General features: G+C 37.8%; 1 protein-coding gene across 1 annotated transcript in view; it reads left to right on the top strand.

Moving 5' to 3' along the window:
• The window catches only part of adam12 (ADAM metallopeptidase domain 12), a 127,694-nt gene that overhangs the window by 33,194 nt on the left and 72,859 nt on the right, over nucleotides 1–21,641 (top strand). The gene's annotated exons all lie outside the window — the stretch shown is intronic.

Genomic DNA, 21,641 nt, shown 5'->3' with positions numbered 1-21,641 from the left:
TCCGTCTACCTTGTAAGACTCCATGTGTCCTGCTTTTAAATGTTGAGTTGACACTGTAAGTCTGTGTTTCAGAAGTGGAGCGGTCAGTCAGGTTGGCGTAATGAAGCTTGTGTCAAACGAACTCTTGCCAACTCTGTTTTTGAATGCAAATGAACATTCGCTCTGACAGAGTCATGCTGGGAGCGACAAATCGCCACAGCAGAGTCTAATTACTGAATCTACCGCAGAGCAAACCACTAATGTGGACACCCGTGTTGTGCAGCATATCATGCAGAAAGCCAGACAGGGGGAGTGTAGTTCTGGAAGGTAGATGAGCGGTAATGAAGTAAACCGAGGTCACCGCGTGAGCTTTAACTTCTGAGAACTCACCTCTGATTTTATCCAGGTTGACATTGATGTTCACGGTGAGAGTGATCGAGAACCCTTCTCTGATAACACGGAGTGTGTGTGAATATGATCCAGAGCGTGAAGAGGAAAAAAGAAACATTCTGAGGGCTGCGGCGTATTTAAATTTGCAGGGGGTGAATTATACAGTCAGTGACCTTGAAGTTATAGACTTCTTAGAGACTACATTCACTGTGCTGCTAAATTTGGCCCAGATCTTATTTTCCTTATCAGACAGTATATTAAAATGAAACTTGGCCACTTACAAAATGTGAGTCTTGCCATGTTAATGATGAATTTACAAGCTATCATCATGGAAAAAGAAGATGCAATGCAATTTAATGGGGCACATTTGAAAAACTCAGTCCACTGGGTGGTTGATTATGAATTCACTTTTTAACTTTAGTCAGTGTTTAATGTTGCTGTTTGAACATAAACAGCATCTGCAAAGATACGATGCTCAAAGTTCAATGCAAAGCGAGATATTTTCTTTTGAAGAAATCGCTGTTTAAGGACTACAACAAATGGCTGGCAGGGACTACAACGAGCTTCTTCCTGGGTTAGGGACGCCGGACTGCTTCACAAATGAGGATCAATTCAACGCTGGATTTGCACTAAAGATTAATATGACGACACATGCTAGTGGATCAGTTGAATCAAATCCGCAGCAACTACATCAATTTATCCACTAACCATTCAGAAACGTCTAAAAGTTGTAACTTCTTCCTGAGTCTCTCCATCAGTGTCGACTCCGGTTTGAACAATGTAAGGCTGAACACCGTTACTGACAATCCTCATTTTGGCTGCGTGAGATTCTCCAGCTTTGTTGTTGTTGAGCTGTTAAAGCTCCGCCCTCTTCTGGAAAGGGGGCGGGAGCAGCAGCTCATTTGCATTTAAAGGGACACACACAAAAACTGCTTGTTTTTGCTCACACCCAAAAAGGGGCAAATTTGACAAGCTATAATAAATGATCTGTGGGGGATTTTGAACTGAAACTTCACAAAAATCATTATGTCTATGGAATGTCCCCATAAAACATGGAAACTGTGTGTGTGCATGTTTGTGTGTGTGTGTCTCTGCAGAAAACCAGAATTGCAATAGAGGCTGTTTTCCACAAAACTTCAACTTCAGTGTTATTGTGACTTTTGGCTAAGGTTGGAAGTGGTCAGACAGTGTTGTGTGGAAATGAAATCCAGCATGTGTAATACTGTATAAGGAAGAGAAAGCGAGAGATCTCGTGTGAGCCTCCTGCTCCAGTGAAGCTGATGAATTCCAGTTGTTAAAACTGGATGAAGCAGAGCAGAGTAAAAAACAAACAAAAAAAAAAAACATTTGTCAAATGAAATTATCAAAATTGAAAGCTTATATTTGTTTTTCATCCTCTCTGATTTCAGCACAGGAAGTTGTGGGACGTGGTCCAGCATGTTCATTCACAAGGTCACGGCATTTAGTTCTTTTATAAGCAGCAACGCAGCAACAATGACCGTTTTATGTTCCTAACTGCATCGACTTTTAGTCAATGTCATGTCAATGTATGTTTTGCATTTGCATTCTGTAGGAAACAGTGGCACGACGTGCGAGTCCTGTATTGAGTTAGAGAGAGACTCAATATGATAAGATATTTAAAGGTCATACTAATGCATGTGTCAGTGCATTTCTGTAGCTGACAGACGACATGTAAAGGTGAATTTAAATAGTCACAAATGTCTGAATGAGCCCATCAATCTTAGTTCATCTAGATAAGAACATGAATTCAATTTATTCTTCTTCATTTTATTCAAAGCCCCTAATTAAGTTGTATAAGTAAATTTAATTTCTGTGAATAACCTGATCTGAAAATGAAGTTAAAATTGGTTCAGAACAAAGTACATTATTCATCTTCCAAGTCAAATGCAAAAGTATAATTTGTGCTCAGTGGGACGGCATCACTGCTGTAGTTTCTGAGGTTGTAGGGAGTATTGAACTGTAGGGTGTTTATGGCATTACGGTGTTGTATGGTGTTAATAGGGCTGTAATGACCCATATTAATAAACCAAACATTGTAATGCAATAAATAACCTAGGGCTGATACTAAAGATTATTTTTTTATTTAGATTTTTCCATTGTTAATATGTTAATTGTAGCAGTTGGATGTAATAGTCTGAACTGTTGTTAATTTTAACCTTTAATATCATACTAATGTACCAAATGAGAGGGTTCCCTAGTTTATCACATTAGTTGGGAGAGATATTTTTTGTTAAGAAATGTACCTAAAATATTAAATAAATAAACAATACAAGTGCATTTCCGATTATAATCGGCACTATTGTTGGGCTGAATTTATCCCTACTTGACATTTGTAGTTATTGCAGCCCTTGGTTATTGCATTAGGATGTTCTGTATATAATAATGTGCATTGATATGTTGTATATTAGCATGTAGGTTATTTAGTGCATTAGAGAGTGTTGGAGTTTTAGTGTGTTGGGTTGTATATAATGTGTATTTTTCTGCTTACTCATGTTACATACATTCTTAATTAGATAATCTTTAATTTATTTAAGCAGGATGAGAAGCGATTTTTGGACTGTTCCCATGGTAACACGGGGGGCGTGTGAGATAGAGATAGAGGGGTGCAGACAACCTCTGTGAAAAGCATCTCATGAGCGCTGGAGACATGTTATTATCAGAGACACGACCTCTCTATGTGCCAGACAGGAGAACAAGGGCTGCACAACACCTTCTCACATTATCATGAAGTGATAAAGCTGAACAGATGATGAATATGGAAAGTGTTTCAGATGGAACACAGAGGCTGATCCACAGGAACATTAGAAGGGAAGATAAGATGCAGCTCTTTTGGAACACACACACACACACACACACACACACACACACACACACACACACACACACATGCAATTTCTGTTAAAATTCTGTTAAATATTTTTTTCTTGTTTTTATGTTCATTTATGCCAGTGGTTCTCAATTTATTTTGCTTTTTGGACATAGTGGCAACCCAACACTATACCAAAATTAGTTTAGTGACTCATGTTTATTCACAGCACCTATTTTAATATGTTTAGACATTTTCAGAGATGCAAGCTCTTGGCTGTTAGGGGCTGTTCAGTGCTCGTGTACCCGCTGAGAACAGTTTCATCTCGGCTAGTGCTTCAGGGATTTGCCATTGACTCTTATAGTGGTTAAACATGAGATATAAAACATAAAACGGGCAATATTTGGTCTTATTAATCTATTACTTGTTCCTGAGCACATCAAATTGGAGCACTGTTAAATTTCATAATTTAATATTGAGGCTATATTTAACATACATCCTGTAGAGAACTGCTTTTGTATGTTTCACTGAATTGTACAATTGTGTTTATTTTCTATTGTCATTTATAATGGCTATTGTTGTTAATTTAAATAATGTTTTTCAATAAATATTATTTTATATAAATAATATGTTGTTTTTGGTATTGAGAAAGGGTCCATTAGTGCATTATATGGATTTAGTGAAAGTTACATTAATATGCCATTAGATGGCTGCAAACGTTAAGAGTTAATGAGTCAATCACAAGAGACTTTTAAATTGAAAGGGACTTTTGTAAACAAAGGACGTTGTTTTAGTGCTGTTACGGAACATTCCCTTAAAGCTGCAGTCTGTAATTTGGGTTTTTTTTTTTTTTTTGGGCTAAAATTATCCAAAATCAATTTTTAAGCAAGTACAGCAGCCAGTTTTCAAAACTATTTTCTTACCTTAACTCGATTCACAATAGTAAGTTTGTAATAATGTTTTATAATAAGAGCGGTACTGGTGGGTTTTCGAGCATGCAGCCGTTCATCTTTGCATCATTACGTCACGTCTGTAAACAGAAAGGAAGGAGCTAGTAGCTATATCATGTGAGGATGCTGCTTGTAGCGGATCATTTATAGCCTGTTCTTACAGCAGCTGAAATAATTAAACTTTCATTTTGATGGCAGTTATCAGTGACAATTGGAGATTCAGCCGTAGTCAAAAGCAAAAGACCTCAGACTGCGGAGTGGCTACAGAAATTGAAATCTACAGATAATGCTAATACACACTAAATGCACACAATGCTGATGTTGTTAACATTAACAATTTGAGACAAAGTATAACAGTAATAATAATTTGCATGTTTGTTTGGCATGATTTAATCACCATTGGCAGTGCGATTTATTGTAGGCCTAATGCTTTTCTCAGTTGGTCAGAACAAAAGTGGCAGACAAGTTACTTAATTGTTCAGATGATATTTTCTGGTGAAAATTCTTATTTTGGTCATACTTCTAAGACGTAGAATCTGTGTTTCCGAAGTACAGTATCCACACCAACGTGGTGACTGACAGCAAACGTTAGATTCATCCACATGCCGAGGCACAACGCAATTAACAATAATAATTCCGCATATAACTGCAAATGCAGGTTTCAAACAGAGATGGCGACAAAGAGGCAAAACTTCCAGACTGCAGCTTTAACTATAAAAAAGGACAAAAACAAAGATTGCTTTCCTCAGCGGACATTCAAACGGATTTTTATAATGGATATAATATTATGGACATCGACCTGAAGAATGCATGCTATATCAGACAGGTAATCTCTCTCTCTCTTTCTCTCTCTCTCAATAATACTGTACAAAATACAATGAGTTTCAATGGAGGGACTCAACGTTTCTTTGTTATAGTTCTAAAGTGACGTTTTACAATTAGTAATGGAGACTTGGTCAAACTGTCAACTTGAGATTTGAATCCGTGGTGGAAGGAAATGGTTCTACGCAAAAGAGGGTTTTAAAGACACTCTTGTTGTTATTTCTTATTCATTTACACACTCGTGCTGTCGAACTGTTGTATAAATGCAATATCACACTTGTAGCCGTGCAATATGGCTGTATATCGGCACTCTGTGATTACGTATGGCCGAATCACATCTTTGCTGATATACAGCCATATCTCACAGCTACTTGTGTGATATTGCTCATATATTCATAAACACATATGAACATAAATAATTATGTAAAAAAATGTATTAATTTATACTTCACAGTAAAAAGTGATCTAATTGTGTTAAGTCAGTCATTTGTACCCCTACAACTGTTTGGAAATGCAGTACATGAATATATCTCTTCATTAGTGCAGATGAAGTAGCCTGGAAAAACAAGACCTTCAAGTACTGAGTTGAATAACAGTGTTTCAGATGCCCTTATCCAGTGCTCCAATTATCTGGCAGCTTACAGCAGTCATTAATGGAGGAAACCGGCTCCTTGACATTCCAAATTAATTAGAAGGGCCCAAAAAACCCAGAAAAACATCTCACAAACCCCCAGGACACGTATTGAGAAGGTGTGTTTGTCACAGTCTTCAGTCTCTTTAAGCATCATTTTCTTGCCTTTTTTACACACTCATGCACACACACACTCCCTCATCTGTCATTCCCTTTTATCACTCGTGCCTCATTGTGCTGCTCTCTCGTCTCACCAGCTCTGCGCTTGTTTCTTCCAGAGATGCATCTCAGCCTCTTCTTTCTTGCACGATTCGGTCAAAATGTCATATTGTGATTATTTTGATTAGTATAGCATGATGACATTATGAACATACAGCATTTGACGTAGCTGCTGCTCAGATATCAAGTCTCATCAGATTGCATCAAAACAGCAGAACAAGTAGCAAAAACTGCAAACGGGTGTTCACACCTTTTTTTTTTTTTTTTGTCTCAGAAAGGAATTTAGTTCAGAATAACCCAGTTCACATTGGTTCACAAGTGGAATCTGGTCCCTTTTGTTGTCCATCTCAGTTGTGAAACAATCTCAGTTGACTTTTTATTTGACACAGATATTTTTTGGAAGCATGTCAACATGAAACAGGGCCTGTCCGCTCCTCTCCTCTCTGTTCATCACATTAGAGGTCCAGTTATGCTGAAGCTCTTTTCCAGATGAAACCGTATGTCTCTGCGGACGGGCTGCTCTAAGCATCTTTCAGTCTGTGCAGCAGAACGGGTTTCCCCAAATGGGTTTGTGAGATTGATAGAAATGCCATTGCAGAATTAAAATAATATTCAGTATTTACTCACCCTCGTGTCATTCCAAACCTATGACTTTTTTGAAGCATGTTGATGTTGTTCTTTTCATACAGCAACAGCATGCAGTGGCCAAAGACTGTCAGTGTTCAAGAAAGAAAAAGAAGCATTGAGTGAATTATTTTGAGCTATGATTTGTACGAGGAATAGGTTGTTGTTATTTCATAAATATGCATAAAAAAAGCTAAATAAATGTGATAGAATGTAATGAGGGCTTGGGTGAAAATGCCCAAGATATTAATGTAAAATATATTAATATATTTCACAGTATTTTATTCTATGCCTAGACTTGATGTGCATTATTTACAGCTACTTTTGTATTTGATTTGATTTCAAATTAACCGCCGTAGTTCTTGCAAACTGGGTTAGTTGATAAGGTGTGTGTGTTTTTAAGTTGTATTTTTCTTCTTTTATTTAGTACTAAATGTGCTGCCAGAGTTACAGATGTGCAGTATAGTTATTTTGATAACCAGTTTCATTGTAAAAGCATTAAATTACATGCCCAGAATGGCATTCAGGCGTTACTCAAGTCAGTTGGCCGTTTTCATTAACATTTCTCCATATTTTATGTTCTGTAAAGTGATTTCATGTTTTTACTGACCAGCTTGAGTTCTTTGTCCTTATATGGTGGACATATGAACCAGAGGAATCAAAAGATGTATTTTGGGAGTTGAAATAAAGCCATTTTCATTGTTCCGTATAATGAGTCAACATGGTAATAGAGAGAAACATTAGCTCTGTTTCAAAGCCTAGAGAACTGCTCATATGTTTGAAGTGAGTGCATGAATTCATGAAAATGCCCAAAAATAGTTATTAGTCTTTGATCTTCATCTACATGATCAAACTATACTGATGTTCCTTAGCTAATGCCATATTTGATTTGAGATCTACATCAAAAAGCAAGACTTTCAGAGAATAGTGACTTACATTTGGGTCTTTTCCTCGTATAAAGATATTGTATGACTTCAGAAGAGACATACAGTGAAATAAAAGTGCACATACACCAATCAGGCATAACATTATGACCACCTTCCTAATATTGTGTTGGTCCCACTTTTTCTGCCAAAACAGCCCTGACCCTTTGAGGCATGGACTCCTCTAGACCCCTGAAGGTGTGTTATCTGCACCAAGGCAAGGCAAGGCAAGGCAAGGCAATTTTATTTGTATAGCACATTTCATACACAATGGTAATTCAAAGTGCTTTACATAAAAAAAGAATAATAAAAATAGAACATAAGGAATAGAAATAACAGTAAAAACAGAGAATTTTGCTATCTTTATGGAAGAGCTAGGAAGTCTCAGGGAGTTTGTTGTTGTTGTTGTTGTTGTTGTTGTTGTTGTCGTCCATCAGTGTTGGATCTAAACGGATCTATTCATCAGAGCGGATCAGAATAGATCTTCCTCATCCAACAGGGCTGCTACTTGTTAAGGCACTTCAAACTGATAAACATAGTTTCAATCTCCCCTTTTGCCAAGACACCTCAAATTGCACCACACAGCCCTAATCCCCCTTCCGGAGACATCTTACCTATGGAACGCAGTTCAAATTTCCCCTTTGGAAATTTCCCCCTTTAGAAAGTGTCCTGACTGTAATCCAGAGATATCTTAACCATGCACCACAGCTTAAATTTCCCCATGGTTTGTCAAATTTACCAAATTTTAACCTAATCACCTTCTTCCTAATTCTCCCAGCTCTTTCAACCAGACAGCAATAATGCATTAAAAGTCAGAATAACAAGATGATACATAAAAGATATAAAATACATTAAAAATGAAATAAAAACAGGAAAAGGAATTAAAAGAATAAAAAGATAATACGTATACAATAAAGTGCTAACAGTTCGGACATAGCACAGTGCTCAATCAGCAAATGCATAGATAAAAAGATGTGTTTTGAGTCTGGATTTGAATGTGGCTACTGTTGGAGGACACCTGATGTCTTCTGGAAGCTGATTCCAGCTGCGGCTGGCTGCTAACCAAGATGTTAGCAGCAGATCCTTTAAGTCCTGTAAGTTTTGAGGTGGAGCCTAGAGGTCTACAAAGAAGACCCGAGGACCCGGGACCCGACCCGGGACCCGTACGGGTTCGGGACTATATTTTAAATGGTCAGCCGGGTCCGGGTCAGGTCCTAATCTATTACTTCGGTTCCCGGGTCTAATTAACATTGTGTGCATGCCCGAGCCGATTTGACCACCCGGCCGTGTTGGGAGTCAGTCAGCGCTGTGCGTGTTTTTGTAACTTGCAAAGTATGAGCCGGGAAATAAGGTGAAAAAACACGAGTGACACCAGCCATCAGAAGCAGAGCGGGCGGAGTTAATGCAAGCTAACGGTGATCATCGAGTTTTATTATTCCTATCGTGTGCAACAGTAATGCAAACAAACTTCAAATCTCAAGAACTGCTTGTAGCCTTGCACATTCGCATTTAAATAACATAGCCTATTTCAAATCATTAACAAAATATTAACTATCACATGAATGTCGAATCTGTGACGCTTAAAGCTTATGTTTCAGGTTGCTCCAGCTAACGCGCATGTCTCATGCGAGCACACTTTCTTTCTCCTATTTTTATAATAACGTTATGCCGTCTTGTTATATCTAAAGTTTTGGTCAGACTCGGCTCAGAAAGCACAGAAATGACCGCAAATAAGTATGCTAACGTCAGCGGCCATGTCACTGAACAAGCAATCGTTATTATAGTTCAAAAGTGCAAACAGTCAAAGTTATTTAATTATGTGAGTTGACTCGAGTCTCTAGATACAACAAAATAATGCAACTGTCATCGTGACAGCAAGTGAACTTTTAAAGCTGGAATAATGAGTGGATTAAGCATTTCAACCGGCAAGAGAGGAATAACGGATGAACTTTCTTGGCAAGTGCATCACAGTCAGGTACAAGCTATAGCCTACTAATATTAGGTAAAACAACACGTTTTATTTTCACCTCTTGTTTATTGACTTATTAATAGCAATTTGCTGTGGAATAGACCTATGTGCCGATCGGGTCCAGACGGGTCCGGGTAGTACATTTATGGCATTTCTTGGTTCTGCACGGGTTCGGGTCCAACTTTCAAAATAATAGTCGGGCCGGGTTGGTTCCGTGAAGCACATTTACGGGTCTCTTCGGGTTCGGGTATGAATTTTTGGACCCGTGAAGACCTCTAGTGGAGCCTCCATGGATCGGACTTGTTTGTTCAGCACATCCCACAGATGCTCGATTGGACTGAGATTTAGGGAATTTGGAGGCCAAGTCAACACCTCAAACTCATTGTTGTGCTCCTCAACCATTCCTGAACCATTTTTGCTTTGTGACAGGGCGCATTATCCTGCTGAAAGAGGCCACAGCCACCAGGGAATACCATTTCCATGAAAGGGTGTACATGGTCTTCAACAATGCTTAGGTAGGTGGTACGTGTCAAAGTAACATCCACAATGATGGCAGAACGCAAGGTTTCCCAGCAGAACATTGCCCAAAGCATCAAACTGCCTCTGCCGGCTTGCTTTCTTCCCATAGTGCATCCTGGTGCCATGTGTTCCCCAGGTAAGTGATGCACACGCACCCGGCCATCCACGTGATGTAAAATAAAACGTGATTCATCTGACCAGGCCACCTTCTTCCATTGCTCTGTGGTCCAGTTCTGATGCTCACGTGTCCACTGTTGGCTCTTTCAGTGGTGGACAGGGGTCAGCATGGTCACCCTGACTGGTCTGCAGCTATGCAGCTCCATACACAACAAACTGTGATGCACTGTGTATTCTGACACCTTTCTATCAGAACCAGCATTAACTTCTTGAGCAATTTGAGCTACAGTAGCTCGTCTGTTGGATCTGACCACACGCTCCCCACGTGCATCAATGACCCCTGGCCTCCCATGATCCTGTCGCCGGTTCACCACTGTTCCTTCCTTGGAGCACTTTTGATAGATACTGACCACTGCAGACCGGGAACACCCCACAAGAGCTGCAGTTTTGGAGATGCTCTGACCCAGTTGTCTAGCCATCACAATTTGTCCCTTGTCAAACTCGCTCAAATCCTTACTCTTGCCGATTTTTTTCCTGCTTCTAACACATCAACTTTGAGGACAAAATGTTCACTTGTTGCCTAATATATTCCACCTTGTAACAGGTGTCGTGATGAAGAGATAATCGGTGTTATTCACTTCACAGTGTTCATAATGTTGGTCAGCGTATAGACCAATGAAGTCATATGGACCTCATTAATGATGCTTTTTGGTCTTTTTGGAGCTTGACAGTCACAGCATGCATTTCTATTATATGAAAATGAGAAAGTAAGATATTCTTCAAAAAGTAATCTTTCGTGTTCCACAGAAGAAAGAAAGTCATGCAGGTTCGGAACGACATGAGGGGAAGAAAATAAAGAAAATCGGCTTGTATGTGTGAAATGAATTGTTTCATTTAGTTGTCTAATAAACCTGGCATTGCATATTACAAATATTGCTTTTGTTCCTTGGATAAAAGCGTCTACTAAATGCATGAATGTTCCTTCTTGCACTAAAAACACTTTCAAGTAAATCTGTTTGTTTTTGTGTGTGTTTTCATTAGCTTGTGTCTTTATAGACTGCCTGTGTGGAAGTCTTTGAGTGTGCACTGTTGTCTTTTCCTCACTTGCTCATCCCACATCCTGTCTTCGCTCTGACATGCAGCTTGACCTCTGTCGGAGCATCCTGTCGCTCAGCAGAGTTTCTTGACCTTTGACCTCGATGCAGCTCCGTCAGTCTGACAGCGTGTGCTGAATAAGCGCTTGCAAGAGTTTTGGGTTGGTCTGGGGTTATCCTCTGCAGATTACTAAACACCAAGCACACAAAATCTCTTGCTTCCGCCCCATTTGACCAGCAGAACACATTTGTCCAAGAGCCCTGAAGATCTGCTAAGGAAACTGAACCCTGCCTCAGTGATTTTCCTTTTGTTCACTAATTTCAGGGGGTTTGGTGCTCTCGAGTAGCGTTTCCACCGGTCGTGCTCTTTAAAGCACAATAAAAGAGAAGCAGGGACTTGTGGGAGCTCTTTCCCTCGCTCTCATGCAGAAAGCAGATGTTCTGCTCAAATCGCAGCAGTCGTTCGGTTCTGAGCACGAGTCTGGGGTTTGGCTTCAGACAACCAAGTGTGAGAGTTCCCTACAGGGACGCCGATGAAAGTGGAACGTACTGAGAGGAAGTGTTGGATGTGTGTAGCTGGGAAACACAGGGAGTGTTTGTCAGAGATCACTGAAACTGGAGGAAATTAAATAGTTCTAAAACACGTGGAGAGATGATGTGTATTGTTAGCGTTTAATCAGCATTTTACATTGGAGTAAAACAGATAATGTTTTTTACCGAAGATTTAAGAGGTTTTTATACATGTATGTGTATATACATGTGTATTATTTATATATATATATATATATATATATATATATACTGAAATATCACATGGTCCTAAGTATTCAGACCCTTTGCTCAGTATTTAGTAGAAACACCCTTTTGATCTGATACAGCCATGAGTCTTTTTGGGAAAGATGCAACAAGTTTTTCACACGTGGATTTGGGGATCCTCTGCCATTCCTCCTTGCAGATCCTCTCCAGTTCTGTCAGGTTGGATGGTAAACGTTGGTGGACAGCCATTTTTAGGTCTCTCCAGAGATGCTCAATTGGGTTTAAGTCAGAGCTCTGGCTAGGCCATTCAAGAACAGTCACGGAGTTGTTGTGAAGCCACTCCTTTGTTATTTTAGCTGTGTGTTTAGGGTCATTGTCTTGTTGGAAGGTAAATCTTCGGCCCAATCTGAGGTCCTGAGCACTCTGGAGAAGGTTTTCGTCCAGGATATCCCTGTACTTGGCCGCATTCATCTTTCCCTCGATTGCAACCAGTCGTCCTGTCCCTGCAGCTGAAAAACACAGCATGATGCTGCCACCACCACCATGCTTCACTGTTGGGACTGTATTGGACAGGTGATGAGCAGTGCCTGGTTTTCTCCACACATACTGCTTAGAATTAAGGCCAAAAAGTTCTATCTTGGTCTCATCAGACCAGAGAATCTTATTTCTCACCATCTTGGCAAACTCCATGCGGGCTTTCATGTGTCTTGCACTGAGGAGAGGCTTCCGTCAGGCCACAATTCTGTCTCTGAGCTCTTCAGGCAGTTCCTTTGACCTCATGATTCTCATTTGCTCTGACATGCACTGTGAGCTGTAAGGTCTTATATAGACAGGTGTGTGGCTTTCCTAATCAAGTCCAGTCAGTATAATCAAACACAGTTGGACTCAAATGAAGGTGTAGAATCGTCTCAAGGATGAACAGAAGAAATGGACAGCACCTGAGTTAAATATATGAGTGTCACAGCAAAGGGTCTGAATACTTAGGACCATGTGATATTTCAGTTTTTCTTTTTTAATCTGCAAAAATGTCAACAATTCTGTGTTTTTCTGTCAATATGGGGTGCTGTGTGTACATTAATGAGGAATAAATGAACTTAAATGATTTTAGCAACACACATATTATATAAACAAACTTTTTATGTTAGATGTGATTAATCATGATTCATTGATTTGGCCACTTTGACAGCAATACATAATATAATAATATAATTTTATATATATTTTTTTGTGATATTTTATGATTTGTTGATCATGAGATTGGTATATATATATATATATATATATATATATATATATATATATATATATATATATATATATATATATATATATATTGTGGGGGTGTAATGATTCATGTATTCCTACCGAAAGTTTTCGGTACGTGTCTTTCAGTGTGGTACACATGTATACCGAAGAATACAGAGTTGTATAGCCCATTAACCACTTTTAACCACCAATAATCGCAATAAGCTCTGTTTTGTTACTTTCAGTAAGAAACAAAGTCTCATCCCTCAAATTCTGTCCATTTTATCACAAAATTCAAAAAATAAATGCCAAAAAATATTATGACGGTCTTTGATGTGGCGTGACAGATCACTATACAGTCGCCTCATTTCAAGCGGGAGCATGACTGAACGCGATCATCTCTTCCTCTTTAATACCATTTACAGAGTAAACAAATGAACATCTGAAGGTATGTTGAAAGCTACAGTACAACTTACTGAAATGTATCTTGTGTAATCGCTCAATCAGGGTTTCAACCGCGGAAAGCTAAGCTAATGCTAACAGCTTGTAAGCACTGTCACATAGCATTTATCTCAGAAATGCCATTCAGTGTCCACAGCTTGTAGTTCGCTAGAGAAATGAACTCTTTCGCTACATATATGTACTATATTAGCTGATATGTTCATTATATTTTACTTAACCTGTCTTGATCATTTAATGTATATGTTTAATGTATGTTTAAATAAATCTAGCATGAAAACAAGTTATGATGGCCACTGTGTAAATGAATATATTTTAATATTGAATTGGAGTAGAAACAAATAACATTAATGCAAAACTGTTAATGCAAAAGTTAATGCAAAAACTGCCTTATATGCAATTTACATGTTTGCATGCAATTTGTATGTGTTGATTATTATATCTAAAATTAAATAGCAACTTAATTTAATTATTTGGGCTCTGTTGTTAATTGTAACCTTTAATATTATAGTAATGTGCAAGTAAGGGCTTCCTATATAGTTTACAACATTAGCAGAGATAGATTTTTTATCCTTAAGAAAAATTTAATTATACGTATTATTCCGTACTGAACAGTGACCAATGTACTTAAGGAATCGTAATTTATGTGTACTGTTACACCCCTAATATATTGCGATTTGTTGATCATGCAAATTTTAGTTGAAACACTTCTGCATATGAGAAATTAAGCTCCATTGGTTAGATTTTTATTGTTATCTCCACTTTTTAGGATTTTTAGAAGTGATTCAGAAGAGGTGAAATGGGTGTTTTATGAATTAATTTGTTTAGAAACTGTTCTTTTATGCATGCATTTGCTGCTTCAGAAGAATAATGAGGCCGAAGGTTTGAAGTCATTAGTTCCAGTACAGAGTTTTCATGAATATACACGACGTGGTTCTTCTGGTTCATACACATTTGCATTCGTAGAAAGATTGTTCATTTAGAAACACACAAACACGGACTCCTTGAGCGCAAATGAAATGTTTTTTGAGTACTGGAGTGAAGGACACTTGAGTGGTTCCGGACACGATGCATTGTTCATTTGGCTTCAGGTGAATTATGAGGACAAAACACTGTTTTTCCTCCCGAACCGAAGGACTCGTCTAGACAGCGCTCTGTAGGGGTTTCCAGGAATCAAGGTTCAGCATGACACACAACCAAATGGATCACTTATGATTCAGCACATGAAGCAAAACGTAAAATCATTCCAGATTTGATTTTCATTGTTATCGCAATGCTGACAGAATGGCAGATCATTTCTGCATCACCAGAATGCAGTGTCATTGCAATTATGTTGTCAAATAAGCACTCAAAAGTGCTTAAAACACTCAAAAGTGAAGATTTTCTCATTATTACTCAACCTCATGTCTTTCTTTTTACTACTTGTGTGAAAAATGCATGGGGTTTTTGTCAGTTTCCCATGTCTTTTTCATGTATGGAGCAGCTTGCAGATTCCACTGAAGTAGGCTGAGGTGAGTAAATGATGACAGAATCTTCACTTTTTCATGAATTATTCCTTCTAAACAGATTTCTCACGCTGTTTGAGGTGATTTTCGTTTAATTCAGCATTTTTATTAGATGCCAGATGAGCAGTTGAGACAGAACTGGCATGTCTTACAGTATATGCTGTTCAAATGAATCAGTAAATAAAGTATTCCCAGATGGTAGTGACTGGCTCACGGAGCAGGATAATTTTCATATATCATATTCTTGCTACTTTTAGCAGATGTGAGGCTGGTTGAAAGGTAGACCGTCCGAAACGGATGTAATGAACATGCTGAGGCCCAAAGGGAGAACAACAGTTGGGCCCAATATACAAGAAGTAGATGAAAGATCTTCCAGGAATTGCTGTGATTGATTGGGATTGAGAAGGGTTTAGACCTTGGCTTGATGTGCAGGCTAATTCGGTACCTTTGGCCGTGACTTCATAGACTCTCACGCTACCAAAAATGTAATTTGGACTCTTTGATTTCAATTTTATGTGATGATGTTCATTGCGCAAGTGTCAGAAGAGCAAATCCACTGCAAAATGAATTGTAAGTGTTAGCATCTGTGGGATGCCATCCAGGACCTCTGAATTTATCCCGATATTTTTGCATTTGCTTACTTTTGTTAACATGTTACTCTGAGAGAGTGCTGAGATCATTAACCAGAGATGTTTGTCACGAATGAAAGACGCTAACCTTGTGATTTATGATTTTATTTTTGGTTTTATTTTTTCCTGCTTCTAAAAGTTCTCCATTGGTCTCAGAGAGGGTGTTTGTGGCAAAGATTGCAACCCAAATCACAGATGAAAAGAAATGTGATTTAAGGAAACGTGCACACCCAGACTCGTAATGTTTGCGTGCGCGATGACAGACGTGTTAATGTGGCCAGATGTGCCCAAAGATCCCGCATTAATGGATACACTTCAGAGGAGAGTTTGCGTTTTGTACTTCCCTATTCTTGTGGGTTTGGTGTTTCATGAAGAGCTGTTTTCATGCTGAAGTTTATTTGTTCTGTTTGCCGGTACAACGACTGCCAGCGGAGAAATACATCATTGATAAACATCATATTTGAAATCACATCATACACATTGGAATAAAAAAATTTTTCAACTGTTTCTCCTATGGAGAACAAATCAGGACTTTTGCTTTTGCAGGAGATGTTTCTCCTGAGAAAGACTAGTAATCTTACACATATCTCAACATTGTCTCAAACTGATCAAATGGTTTTCTAGGTCTTTACTCAAACTGTATATCAATAACTAAGTCATTAGGGGCCAATCACCGAAGGTGTGTAAGGAAGTCAATGGCTCCCACAGAACAGCTTGAGGGAGAGATATGAAATTTGGCACACTGATAAGAGGTCAGTCCCAACATTAACCACACCAGTTTTGGAGTATCTAAATCAATGCTTCTAGCACCACTACCTGTCCAACGTTTTGCTCATGTTTATGCTAATAGCTTTTTAACCATATGGGTTAGAAACATAATTCTCTGATTCTTTGATTCAAGACGATTCAGTTAGACCAGTGGTGCTAACTGGGTCCCAAACTGGGGTACGTGAGGTGACAAAAGGGGGTACGCGAACACAATTCTGAGTAGTTCATTTAATTCTACATTAACCCTCAGGGGTCTGAGGCTGATTTGGGGCCTGGAGAAGTTTTGACATGCCCTGACATTTGTGCTTTTTTTCAGTTGTTCATAAACATATTAATGGAAAAAGTGTCATTACACTGTATTCAGCACAAACTAGGCTACAATAATATGTAAGGAACATGTATGCACATGTTTGTATTTTTGAAGGAATAACGTTTATGCGTGGTTATTGAAAAAACAAAAAACTTAAGTCACTGAAATAAAGCCAAAATATACATATTAAATCTGTGTTCACAAGACTTCTGGGTATTGGAGGTTGTAGACTAGAGTTTTTGCTTCAGAATTATGTAAAAATTATCATTCCTACTCCTTCATATAAAACATCTTTGGTCAAGAAACAGAGTGTGCATGGAGGCATGAATAATCATGAATAATGGGTGATTCTCACCTGAGAAGACAAAAGAATCGCATAAAAGAGCTCTAATGACCTGCATAAATAATGAGGCCTTTCAGTCAGAAAGGCTGTGAAAAAAACCTCTGTTGATCATGTCTCAAGCTCATCATAATGTAAATCAAACATAGAGAAAAAACAGCAATACTGTGAAATATTAATACAATTTAAAATAATAGATTCTATTATGAAAATATAATGCATTTCTATGATACAAAGTGTCTGAACAGTTATGTTACCTCTATGGCATTTCATATAGGCTTTTAGCTTAAAAGCATGCACATTTGGAGAAATATTGATGGATTCTCATGTTTATGTCAATTTTCTATACAGAGGAGTATTTATTCATTATTTATTGTCATCACTGTGAACGCTGGATACTGTGTTTTCAATTCATACTTGCAGCCGGAGGGCGCTCTGTGCGCTTTTAGTCCACAAATGCCAATGCTAAAGAAGAATAGGCAATCCAGGAAATAACCAAACTAACAGAGGCCAGAGATCGCTAACTATGGCTATTCAAAACACTTTTCAAGACAATAAATACACGATTGAGACGATGAATGCATGTATTGACTGAATTTGCCTCTGAGTAGCGCTGGCTCCTTGGGCGTGGCCGCATTAGTGGATAATGAGCTGAATCAAGGACTTCTGACATGGCTCTCTTTTCATACAGATTACATAAACACAGGTTTGTTTTCGATTTGACTTACGCGATTTAAATCCTGACATTTCAATGTTTCTTTAGACACAAGTCTAATTTTTTTGTGATTAGTATTCACTAAGTTACAGTTCATTTTCTGAGAACTATCAGATTGGACTTCGTTCAGAGCGAGACAAGAGATCATGTTAGTTTTCTTTATTTTACAAAAAGCACAACATTTTGTTTTTACTCTGAGTGTACACAAATAAAAGAAGATATTCCACAGATTAAAATGGTGTATAGCTCTTATTTGTATGTGCAACATTGACGGAGTATTTTGAGTCTCTTTCACACTGGTTAGAAAAAAAATGCGGTGATCACGAGGGAGTTAAAATAATATTAAAATAGAGCATGTATTTCTAACTGCCAAAATGTCATAAATCCAGTACATTTAATCAAATTATCTCATCATTTGCAGTCAAACATGATGCTAAAAAGTTTGGGATTAGACCGAATTAGACCATATGACGTAATTTTCCATCATGAAAATTTTCTGCCATTTTGAATTTTCCGAAAAACCTACTCTTTTCTAACTCCTCCTAGGCCATTGCTCCGATTTTCATGACAACTGAACCAGATCATCTTCAGACCATGCCAACAAAAAGTTGTGGCATTCAAGTTGATTTGTCAAACGTTTTCGAAAAACATGCAAACGAATTTTACGTAGTGATTGTGAAAATAGACGTAAGGCTCTATCTCCTCAACACTTTATTTTATTCAGACCAAATTTGGTCCATGTCATCGCAAGCATGACTTGAGGTTAAATGCTGTGTTTCGGTGCAGCACCACCTACTGGTCTGGAGATACGAAAAATGGCTATTTTTGCTTATAAATTCTGTCCAAAAATCATAAAAGGTCTTGTTAGATTCAGGTCAAATAATATCCAATTTTCCCATATTTACCATTTTGGGTATCGGTCATTTTGAATATATCTTTGAAACCGTTAGTCTGATCGAGACAAAACCACCGTAGGAAAATCAGAAACACAGGTCGTGTGTGGCTCTAACTGCAGTGCTGTTGTTCAGATTGACTTCAAAATTGACATGCAGCGTCTTTGTCTCAGTTGCTTGCAGCTATATTTTATGTCTGTTTTTGTTTCTCTGAAGGAATTGGAAGAATTTAAGAAAAAGTTAATAGATAAATTTACTTGATCTGACCCTCAAAATTACTTTTGTGGGTGTTAATTTAATGCAATTAAACAATATTTTTGACTTGCATAAAACTGTTTACTTTAAAACAGATGTTACCACATGAGAGCATTTTAAGTTTTTTTTTTTATTTTTATTTTATTTCTTTTTACAGTGTTGAGACTCAAAATTGAGACCTCCATTAAGTCTCCAAAACTGTAAAAAGCAATGTCTAAGCAACAAATTTCCTATGGGTACATTTCAAATGTGTTTATTGATGATGCATTCATAAATCACCAAAAGTATTAAATAAATATGAAGACATTCATTTTAAAATTACATCTGAAATAAAACCCATAACAATAAGACAATATAGAGATGGGAAGATATAGAAATAACAAGTCTGATAAATTTACTACTTTCTGTTTGTTTTAAAGTCAGTGTGTTTTGTTTCGACCAGTTCTTTTACTTCCTCTTGATGAACCATGAAGGTGATCGGTTGTTGCTTTGAGTCATCATGTCTTCATTTTTCAGTAATTCTTCCTAAATAGTTCTTCAGTTCAGTGCTTTTCCAGCACTAGTGACATGTGTAGGTTTTTATGTGGCCAGAATGTTTTTTTCACCATTGTTAATGCTCTTTTGAGTTGTTTTATTGTTCCCTTGTGCATTGGAATAAATCATGTGACACCTTGACCTCTGACCTCTTGACAACCGTAGGTGGGTTTCTTTTCTTCACAGTTGAGCAGGTTTCTGGTCCTCAGGTGTTTTCCGTGACCCAGGAAACTACATCTGCCTTCATTCCAGCTCATGTTGGAATAGTTCAGTCCTGCGATGAGACAAGCACTCCTTGGTCCGGTCCAAGGGTGTAACGTTCCTCATTAGCTAAAGCTTACGAACTGGCAGCAGTCACTGTCTTGCCATGGGATGTCATTACATCAACCTCTGAATATTTCCATGGATTATTGCATTCCAAGTCAACAGTTCTCCCATCAGCACAAATGTTATTTGGTTTATTCCTATGAGTCATTTAGAAAGTAGATGCCTTCATGAGAAACTTGAGAACTGACCCTGCTGATGACAACATTAATTTGCTTTATAATTTAGAAAATTGCAAAAAATGGTATGCTTTGCTGAAAGTATGCTTTGGTTTTTCCAAACCTGTAACCTCCGTTTTTAATATTTTTTAAATTATTGTCTGTGGTGATTGACGTTATGCCACACATGCTGTACTTGTATTGAACCCAGAACATTCCTTTAAGGCCTATAAATTCCTAAAATAGAGTTTCTGTAATTGGCAACATACACATCTGTCAGGGTCCAGAGCGAAGCATATTCACCTTAAATAATCAGTTTTTCATTGCATTTCAGGTTTTGGTATGAGTGTTGGTTTCTCTTCTAGATGGCCTGGATGTGATGTTTTACATTAGTTCCAGAGCAGATGTTTGATTCGGGAAACGTACGTTAACTCTGGCATGAAATGACCTCATCGGACTTTACATTGTGCAAGTTGAGGTAATTGATTCATGTTAAGACTTCTGTGGTGACACGACAGCCATTGGCACAGATCCTCAGCAAAGACCACGAGAACCACACCTCAAGTTCTCTACACAGACCCCCTATGGCCAGCTTCGTTTCCGGCATTATGAATCTGACCTTCAAGTAGAAGGAACTGAATGATATCAATGTGACCATTGCAAATCTATGTGTTCTTCATGTCAGAAGTACATCAAAATTAGAACGGGACATCAGTTTATTGTCAGGGATTGATGTTTTTTGAAAATCTAAAAATGCAAAAAGTTTTCTGTGATGAGTAGAATTATCGGGCCCTATAATTTCCGCGATCACAGAATCGCGGAATCCAGTCATAAAAACGGAATTTACTATATAACCGGAATGTCACGGAATTTGTCAAATTTTTCATGAATGAATTAAAAGCAGGTCAGTACACGTAAATTAAATTGCGATATAGACTAGTGACTGAATATTAAACCGCAAATTTAAACATATAAACTATTTAAACATGAATCCTGCATGCCTGTGTGACTCTGAAATGAATGATGCGGAAGCGCAGTTTCATTTACCTCACACACACTTGCGCGGGGGCGCACGCACGTGCGACGCTCACGGTGTTTCCGTCCTCTGTCGCCTCACTATATGAACGCATGAATTCATCTCCAGAGCTGTTCTGAAAGTCACTTCATCAGCATTTGAGAAAACTACCATCATAAACACAGAGAAACTCAAAGCTCTAGGCAAACCGTCAAAATAAAAGTTTGATTTAACTTGACAGAAACATATTACTGTTGTACAGTAGAATTTAGATAAATTAATTTAATAATAAATTATTAAAATATATTTTAAACAATAATCTCAGTGTTTCTTCCATGTTTTAATTTTAACAGTAAAGCTCTGTTGTACAGCACATTGTTTGACAAAAAAGTTTAATTTCATGATTAAAAGATAAATAAAATGGTATGCGTTCATTTGATTGCCAAAAAAATTTAAATAAACAACAGAACTTCTGAAGAAAAAAAAAAAAAATATATATATTTTTAAATTAATTAATATTGTTGTTTTTAAGAATTAAATTAATTAAACATGCTTTTTGATATTTAAAATGGAATTAAACCATTAAAATGGAATCCAGAAAACAGAATTTAGTAAAAAATAAAAATTGAGGGGAAAGAATAAAACGTAGGGCCCTAAAAAAAAAAACTTAA

This window comes from Chanodichthys erythropterus, chromosome 19, assembly GCF_024489055.1.
Source record: "Chanodichthys erythropterus isolate Z2021 chromosome 19, ASM2448905v1, whole genome shotgun sequence".
Classification (NCBI taxonomy): domain Eukaryota; kingdom Metazoa; phylum Chordata; class Actinopteri; order Cypriniformes; family Xenocyprididae; genus Chanodichthys; species Chanodichthys erythropterus.
This window is presented reverse-complemented; position numbering and strand designations above follow the sequence as displayed.